General features: G+C 35.5%; 1 non-coding gene across 1 annotated transcript; it reads left to right on the top strand.

Moving 5' to 3' along the window:
* Positions 1-6,821: 6,821 nt before the first annotated feature.
* On the top strand, positions 6,822-6,928 carry LOC136225195 (small nucleolar RNA R71). The gene has a single exon (XR_010686925.1). It is a non-coding gene; the product is annotated as a small nucleolar RNA R71 (small nucleolar RNA).
* The last annotated feature ends 2,071 nt before the right edge of the window (positions 6,929-8,999 follow it).

The raw sequence follows: 8,999 nt of genomic DNA, 5'->3' as shown, positions 1-8,999 counted from the left end.
AAGAAGAAAATATGAAAGGATGAAAGTTAGAATAAAAGATAATGGTGGTGAAGTGAGGAAGAAGAAGATGAATAGGGTAAATATTTATGGGGAAGATGAGTGAATCTTGGTATTGGGAAGTGAAAAGATGATTGATTGGTATAAAAATAGGTGATTTAAATAGGTGTAAGTATAGGTATTGATTAGGATAGGTAAATAGAGTAGTAAATAGAGTAGGAATAGGAAAAGAGAGTGAAATTTCGCCCAATCCCGTCCCTGTAAGCCGCAAGTCGCGACTGAGATTTTCAAAATCTCAGTCGCGATAGCAAGTAGGGAGAGGGGCGAAATTTTGCTGAAAAATTTTTCCTCTGCTGTCTCAACTGAGAATTCGAAATTTCAACTGAGATTTTGAAAAATCTGGGTAAAATTGGGACTGATTTTGATGATTTTAACACTTCAAAACCAATTCCTCCGTGAAGTAAGTGACATTAATGTGAATATTAATCCCTGAAACTGAGATAAACAAAACTGAAAAATTAAATTGAAGGAAAACCAAAGGTTGTTCCTTAAATGAAAGACATAAACTAAGGAATTAATGCACTTTTAGTCACTATTATAAACAATACCATAATATATATTTACATAGAAACATTATAAAAACATAAATTACAATCAAACACTCATATATATATTAAAAACAAAAGACAGAAACGCATAAAATATATATCCCTAAGTAGATGACAGACGACGTGCATTGGCCCTGTTAATCTTCGTTTGAATGAAGACTTGCCTCTCTGGTGCAGAAAGGAATGTTGGACCAGAACGGAAAACTCGTTTGACAAGTCCCTCATTCTCCAAGAACTCGTAGTCTAAAATAGGGAATGGTTCTGTATTAGTCCAAGGAACAGAAATGGTTCCCTTGGCTCCCAATATGATTCCACAAATGATGTTGGCGAACCCAATCTTCCGTTTCTTCGAACGTGAAGCAGCAACTAACCCCTCCATTAGAATCTTCGATGAGTTCACTGAGTTGCCTTGGAAAATGTCGCCCAACACATAGAGATCAGTATCTTTCACAACATTGCTACTGACTCGACCAAAAAGGCTATGATAGAGGAATTTATGCAGATACAGCATGGAATTAGAATTAATGGATTTGTTGTAGGCAAGACTTGGATTGAATCGCCAAAATCCTGTTAGCATCCTCCATATGTCTCTAGAAGTCATATCCCTTCCAGGATGGTGTTGAGTTGTGTCTCGGGGTGGAAATCCAAACCAATTGTGAAGTTCTGGATATCCAAAAGTGAAGACCTCCCCCTCACAACGAAAACTGAGACGAACACGTCTCTTGTTGACGAACCTAACGGTGGAGAAAAATTCCAGAACCCAATTTCCAATTATAGGAAATTTCATAGAAACAAATTTGGTCCAACCCAAATTAGTCAGATAGCGATCAATGTCTTCGCTTATCCCGAGTTCCTCGTTCAGAAACTCGTCCAGATACATCATGCCAAAGAACTGAGCATATATGAATTGCATAAAGCGTTTCCCCTCGTCATGGTTATAAATGGGAAACCATGCACCATATCGATCGGAGATATCAACTTTCCCTTTTTGAGAAGAAGTGCGTTTTTGAACATTTTTCAAAGACTTAGTCATGTCTGTGAGAGAAAAGAAAATGAAGTCTGTAGGATTTGAGAATTTGAGAAAGAAATTCAGAAAGATGAAATAAAATGGAAGAAGTCTGATCCTACAGGAATATATAAATCCTATAAGTGAAAGGTTGTGTCTGTTAGAAAGAAAAATGTGGCAAAGTGATACCTCTTTGATTCAACTGACAGAAATTTTAAAGAAGGAAGACTGTAATCCCTTACAGTTATTTCAAATTGGAAAAGACAGAAAATCTCAACTGAGATTTTCGGAATCTCAACTGAGATTTCCAAATCCTGAAATATGAAAAATCTCAACTGAGATTTCTGTATATTTAATTTCTCAATAATACTTAATACTTAATGAAATCATTTTCAAAACATGACTAAATTAAAACTTTTAATGTTAACAAAACTCATTTGTACACAAAAATAAATATATAAAAATAAATAAAAATTAAAGTAAATAAAATTAAAAATAAAAATAAATTAAAAAGAAAAAGAATAATAATGATGAATATAAAATAAAAAAAAACTATAAATTAAAAACATGAAAACTAAAGAAATTAATTTTCATAATATTTATCCACGGATTCAATTGTTTGAATTGGAGCTCCGTCGAAGTAAATCTTGCAACGATTACCATTGACCTTAAATCGTTCGCCATTAGACTTTTCTAGCTCCAATGTTCCGTAATCAAATGTATTAACAACCAAAAATGGTCCAGCCCATCTAGATTTTAGCTTACCTGGAAATAATTTTAATCTCGAATTAAAAAGTAAGACTTTATCCCCAACATTAAAGTTTTTAATTTTGATTTTGGCATCATGCCACTTTTTAATTTTCTCCTTATAAATTCTTGCATTTTCGTAGGACAAATAGCGTAATTCATCCAACTCGTTTAAGTCAAACAAACGCTTTTTCCCTGCGCTTTGCAAATCATAATTAAGGGTTTTTATAGCCCAATATGCTTTATGTTCTAATTCAACCGGCAAATGACAAGCTTTACCATAGACTAATCTATAAGGTGTCATCCCGATAGGCGTTTTAAATGCAGTACGGTATGCCCATAATGCATCGTTAAGTTTATGTGCCCAGTCTCTTCTAGAAGACGAAACTGTTTTCTCAAGTATCCATTTGAGTTCTCTATTTGAAATTTCTGCTTGACCATTCGTTTGAGGATGGTACGGTGTAGAGATACGATGGTGTACTCCGTATTTTCTCATAAGTGACTCAAAAGCTCTATTTACGAAATGAGTACCACCGTCGCTTACCATAACCCTAGGAACTCCAAATCGACAGAATATTGAATTTAAAAACTTAACAACTACTTTAGAATCATTTGTCGGGGTTGCAATTGCTTCAACCCACTTTGAAACATAATCTACGGCTACTAATATGTAATTTTTGCCAAAAGAAGGAGGAAAAGGACCCATGAAATCAATTCCCCATACGTCGAAGATTTCAACTTCCAATATGTTCGTAAGAGGCATCTCATCTTTCCTTCCTATATTCCCTGTTCTTTGACACTTATCACAGCGGATAATAAATGAACGGACATCTTTAAACAGAGTAGGCCAAAAGAATCCGCATTCAAGTATTCTAGCTGCTGTTTTGCTTACGCTATTATGACCTCCGTAAGCGCTAGCATGACATTCTAACATTATAGAGTCATATTCAAACTCACTAACACATCTCCTAAATATTCCATCGCCGTATGTTTTGAACAAGAATGGATCTTCCCAAAAATATTTCTTAGCTTCTGAAAAGAATTTCTTCTTTTGCTGAGAAGTCAATCCATCTGGCACAACATGTGCGGCTAAGTAATTGGCTATATCCGCATACCATGGAGCTATGACACTTTGTACCTGCATGAGATGTTCATCGGGGAAATCATCTCGAATACCTGATGTTTCACCGATGGGACCGTTTTCATCCTCAAGTCTTGATAGATGATCGGCGACCAGGTTTTCAACTCCCTTTTTGTCTTTAATCTCAATGTCAAACTCTTGCAATAGTAAAACCCATCTAATAAGACGTGGTTTCACATCTTTCTTAGCAAATAAATATCTTAAAGCTGCATGATCAGTATAAATGATGACTTTAGATCCTAACAAATAAGATCGAAATTTATCACATGCAAAAACTACTGCTAACATTTCTTTTTCAGCTGTGGTGTAATTTAGCTGTGCACCGGACAAAGTGTGACTCGCATAATATATAACATGAAGTTTTTTATCCTTCCTTTGACCTAATACACATCCTACAGCTAAGTCACTTGCATCACACATAATTTCGAAAGGTAGATTCCAATCGGGTTTCGATATTATAGGTGTACTGACTAAAGCCGTTTTCAAGGTATTGAAAGCTTGTAAACAATCTTTATTAAAATCAAAAGTTGAATCCTTCATAAGAAAATTAGTAAGTGGTTTGGAGATTACAGAAAAGTTCTTTATAAACCTTCTGTAAAAACCTGCATGACCTAAAAATGATCTTACTCCCTTAACAGTGGTTGGTGGGGGTAATTTTTCTATAACTGAAGTCTTTGCTCTGTCCACTTCTAAACCTTTTTCAGAAATCTTATGACCTAAAACAATTCCTTCGTCTACCATGAAATGACATTTTTCCCAATTTAATACTAAATTCATTTCCTCACATCTAGACAATACTTTATCTAAGTTCTGTAAACATGCATCGAAAGAATCTCCATAAACTGAAAAATCATCCATGAAAACTTCCATTATGTCTTCAATGAAGTCATTAAAAATTGATGTCATACATCGTTGAAATGTCGCTGGTGCATTACATAGACCAAAAGGCATTCTCCTGTATGCAAATGTTCCGTAAGGACATGTGAAGGTTGTTTTATCTTGGTCATCCGGGTAAATGTAAATTTGAAAGAATCCGGAGTAACCGTCTAGGAAACAGTAAAATGCATGCCCGGCTATCCTTTCGATCATTTGATCAATGAAAGGTAGAGGAAAATGATCTTTCCTAGTAGTTTTATTTAGGTTCTTATAGTCTATACAAACCCTCCAACCGGTGGTGGTTCGTGTAGGTATCATTTCACCTTCATCATTTCTTACAACAGTTATGCCTCCCTTTTTAGGTACACAATGGATTGGACTAACCCATTCACTATCCGAGATCGGATAAATGATTCCATTGTCTAAAAGTTTAGTAATCTCATTTTTGACTACTTCTTTCATGTTCGGATTTAAGTGTCTTTGCCTATCCGCTTTAGGTGGCTTATCCTCTTCTAAGTGAATTCTATGCATTACTATACTAGGATTAATTCCTTTTAAGTCTGAAATTTGCCAACCCATACTTCCTATCCTATTTCTAACAACTTCTTTCAATTTTTCTTCTTGATCGTTTGTTAATTTGTTAGAGAATCACCTTCGCCTAAGAAAGCGTACCTCAAGTGATTGGGTAACTCTTTAAGTTCTAATTTAGGGGGTGTTACAATTGAAGGCGGAACTGGTCCATCTTCTCTAATCAAAGGCTCTGGGTCCTTATCATCTAATTCCTCATCTATTATAGGTTCAATCATTTCTTCACTTTGAATTACATCATTGACACATTCCTCGACTAAATCAAGTTTCATACAAGCGAATTCCTCCATAGGGTATTTCATCGCTTTGTTTATGTTAAACTCGACCTTATCTTCTCCTATCCTTAAAACTACCTTCCCTTCCGACACATCTACTAGAGCGCGTCCCGTGTTCATAAACGGTCTACCGAAAATTAAAGGGCAATTTACATCATATGCAAAGTCTAATATAACAAAATCGGTAGGAAAAATAAATTTATCGACTTTGACTAAAACATCTTCAATTATACCATATGGCCTTTTAGTGGTTTGATCCGCTAATTGCAAAACCATATTGGTACGTTTGATATCTTCTTCTAAACCTAACTTGTTAAAAATAGACAATGGTATTAAGTTTATACTTGCTCCTAAATCACAAAGACAACTTGGGAATTCAATATCTCCCAACTTACACGGAATAGTAAAACATCCGGGATCCTTGAGTTTAGTGGGCAAATTACTTGATACTATTGAACTACAGTCTTCAGTTAACGAAATGGATGAAATTCCTTCCCAACTGATTTTCTTTGAAATCAAATCTTTTAAAAACTTACCGTAGTTAGGAATTTGTGTGATTGCATCCATAAATGTCAAATTGATGTGCAAATTTTTAAGTTTATCCAAAAATGTTAGAAGTTGTTTATCATAGTCCTTATTTCGGACTTTGTGGGGAAAAGGTGGTTTGGGTACAAAAGTTTTGGTACCTGCGTCAGATGGTGAACTATTTGTGTTTAAGATATCTTCTTTGGACTTTGGTAAATCAGTTCCTGGTAATGTTACATCTTTGGGCATTTCAGGCCCTTGATAATTTTTTCCTGAACGAAGAGTAATAGCCTTCACCTGCTCTTTCGGATTTTCTTCCGTATGGGGGAAGACTTCCCTCTTTTCGGGATGGAATTGATTTAGCAAGTTGACCAATTTGAATCTCCAAATTATGGATGCTAGATGAGTGGTTTTTAATAAGCTGATCGAATTTATTTTCGATCCGTTTAAAACCATCGTCGTGATTACTTATTTTTCCACTAATAGCATTTATAAACTTATCGATTTTAGAAGATAAAGTGCTAATCGTATCTCTTGACTGATTTTGATAATTAGTGGTACGATTTTGATTAGTACTGGCATTATTGTTACTGTTATCTTTCCAGTTAAAGTTAGGATGATTACTCCATCCAGCATTATAGGTATTAGAATAAGGATTATTAGTTTGGTTTTGCCCTTGGACAAAATTTACCTGTTCGATCTCACTCATATTTTCGTAGTCCATATCCGTTTGGACTGGATTACCATTGGTATCGCGTGGTGCCATAAACTTGTCAATTTTGTGCGATAAAGCAGAAAATTGGGCTTGTAGCATCGCGACTGGATCAAGTTCAACTATACCTTTAACTGATGGTGTGGTTGAGGATGATGGTTTTGCCACCGGCATATGTCCACGTTCCGCGGGCCACATACTGCTGTTGATTGCCATTTCCTCCAAAAGTTCTCTCGCTTGGGCTGATGTTTTCTTCATAAATAGCCCTCCCGACATAGCATCTAATGAACCCCTAGTTGTAGGATTTAGTCCATTGTAAAATGTTTGCATTAAAAGTTCAGCGGGTAATTGGTGGTGTGGGCATAAACGTTGAAGTTCTTTAAAACGTTCCCAAGTTTCATAAAGAGTCTCATTGTCATTTTGAGAAAAAGATGTTAACTCTTTTATGACTCTTGCGGTTTTTGCTAAAGGAAAATATTTAGATAAAAACGCTTAGGCTAATTGTTCCCAAGTGGCAAAAGTTGCGGCTGGCATAGAAGTTAACCATTCTTTGGCTCTATCCTTCAAGGTGAAAGGAAAGAGGCGAAGTTTGATTGCTTCTGCAGTCACATCTGGAATTTTAAAAGTGTCACAAATTTCAAGGAAATTTGTTAAGTGGGTGTTAGGATTTTCGTTAGGTAACCCGTAAAATGTTACATTATTTTGCAACATATTAAGCAAAGCTGGCTTAATTTCAAATTGGTTTGCGGTGATTCTGGGTCTAACGATACTATTGGTTACACCGGCCACACCTGGCCTAGCGTATTCCATAAGTGTTGGTGGGTCTGCCATTTTTTCTGGCTCGGTATATGTTTTTACTAGGGTCTTATTTTTGTTTTTCTTATTTTTCTTGTTCTTCCTAATGGTTTTCTCAATTTCTGGGTCTATAGGGTCTGGTACAATGCCTGAACTTCGAGAACTGCGCATGAACCTGAAATCTTGCACGAACCGAAACTACCTACAAAACAGAATTTGAAAAATAAATAAATTAGTAAATGAAAACTATTAAATTATAAAAGTTAAAATAAGTATGTTTAAACCTAGATTCGAAATAAAACACGAAAAATTTAAAATTTTGTCAAAAATTTTGGCGTTCCCCGGCAACGGCGCCAAAAACTTGTTGAGCGATTTCCGCAAGTGCACGGTATACGCTTGTAGTAATAAAAGATATCGAACCCTCAGGGAACGCTTTTTAACTAAAACTTTATTTTATTCGGTTTAGTAACGTGTTTAGGTTTAACAAAAGAATATCATTTAATTGATTGAATTGGTTTTGGTAAATTAGGATTAGATAGAAGGATTATATTGAGTTTAGAGAACAGTTCCGTCTTTGTGGTTTTGATTACAAGACATATATTTCCGCAATTGGAATAAAATAGAACTTATTTTCATAAAGCAAAGAAAACAACTTTAACTTTGTAAGATTACGGACATGTAACAATATAACGATTTATTCAATTAAATGGCTTCGAACCATATAAATCCCCCTGATGTTGAGGTGATTCCTACCTTAATCAAACTAGTATTTTATGTCTGATAAGCCGCGATCAGCGATCATGTCATCCATAAAAACTAAAGCTGTCAAGTGTTCAACAAAGTTCTTATGTGAATAAGATGGAATAGAACGTTTTAATAAAAACACCAATTTATCATTTTGAAAATCATTTTGTCAGAACAATATCAAAATAACAACAGTAAGAATGTATTGAATAAATAAGTATATCATTAATGAAATGTGAATTTTCACAAGTTAATAGAGAAGTAGAAACTTGGATAGCATTGTAACGAAAACTTTGAGATCCGGGTCGTCAATCTTTCTCTCAAACTCCGTAGGTTCGTCAAACCTCATGCGCTTCAGCCGTCAATTCTTCTCGCTGGATCTTCGGAATAGAGACTGATCTCGTCCACTACCAGAATGAAAACTAAACTAATACTGTTTATAACTAATCTAATAACAATTCGTGTACAGCACGATTGTTTACATAGAAATGAAATCTAAACTTTCTGATTCTTTTCTGAATCAGAAACTCAACATAATAACTTTCTTCTCTAATTTCTCTAACTTTTTCCAACCTTGATTTCTGAAATGGATCACTTATTTATAGTTGTTGAAGGGTTGTAAATGACGGGTCGTGTCTGCTGGTGAAGGGTTGCTTTTATCCGAACGAACAGACGCGTTTTTCCGATTTAAACATGTGTTTTGTGTGCAGAAGGGTTCGCTGTCGCGACTGAGATTTTGAAAATCTCAGTCACGACAGGGGGTATAGGGACGAGTGAAAAACTTCGTTTTTCTCCCGAGCTGGCCTCCGCAAGTCGCGACTGAGATTCTCAAAATCTCAGTCGCGATAGAGAGATGTTTCCCTGTCTCTCGACTGCTTTTCGTCCTCCTCGAGCGTTCTTCTGACTGATATGCATTCTTGGTACGTTTTTTAGGTTTTTCCTCCATTTTAGCTCCGTTTTAGCTCCGTTTTCGCTCCTATTTGGA

The sequence above is a fragment of the Euphorbia lathyris genome, chromosome 3 (assembly GCF_963576675.1).
Source record: "Euphorbia lathyris chromosome 3, ddEupLath1.1, whole genome shotgun sequence".
Classification (NCBI taxonomy): domain Eukaryota; kingdom Viridiplantae; phylum Streptophyta; class Magnoliopsida; order Malpighiales; family Euphorbiaceae; genus Euphorbia; species Euphorbia lathyris.
Note: the sequence above shows the minus strand (reverse complement) of the source record. Positions and strands in the feature narration are given on the sequence as shown.